The sequence below is a fragment of the Lupinus angustifolius genome, chromosome LG17, assembly GCF_001865875.1.
Source record: "Lupinus angustifolius cultivar Tanjil chromosome LG17, LupAngTanjil_v1.0, whole genome shotgun sequence".
NCBI classification, from domain to species: Eukaryota; Viridiplantae; Streptophyta; class Magnoliopsida; order Fabales; family Fabaceae; genus Lupinus; species Lupinus angustifolius.
In genome coordinates this window covers 18,515,482-18,516,127 of record NC_032025.1, presented here as the reverse complement: position 1 = coordinate 18,516,127, position 646 = coordinate 18,515,482, and positions in this window count along the sequence as shown.

Below are 646 nucleotides of genomic sequence, written 5' to 3'. Positions count from 1 at the left end.
ATACCGGCGTTGGAAATTATTTCAACAAAGCCGAGATGGCGAACAAAGAATAAAACCGAGTTCACTTACTTAATAAAATAAAAAGGAAACACGCCGAAATGAGGGAATTTCCGCTTTCAACAAATTGGCACTACTCTCGGGACGATTTGTTGAGAGGGGAAAACCTCTCCAACTAATTCTTTCAACAAATTGGCGCCGTTGCCGGGGAATTACTTTAATAAAATAACATGTGACCAAGTGACCAAACCCATGTTGAAGGGTTTGGTCAGCTGCTGATCGGTGCAAACAAGCAGCTCAACGGCTCCATGGAAAGTTCTATAAATAGGAGGTATTTCGTACGAACAAAAAACATAATATATCATCTTGCCTTGAAATCCTTCTTCCCAGAAGTGAAACATAATTCTCTCTTCTTGTTCTTAGTTCATAGGAGCTTTGTTTAAGTAAGTTTTGTATTTATTAGTTTATAATTCACGAGGAGAAAGGAGAAGGCAAATGAGATGCAAAAATCAATTTTGTAATCTCATTTGGAACTCAAAGCATCCAATCCTTGGATGGATGGCTCATGCTCCTAACAATTTCATTTGAATGTTGGTTATATATTTCTACTTCTTCTTTTATTCTAAATTTGAATTTTAATCATTCAAGT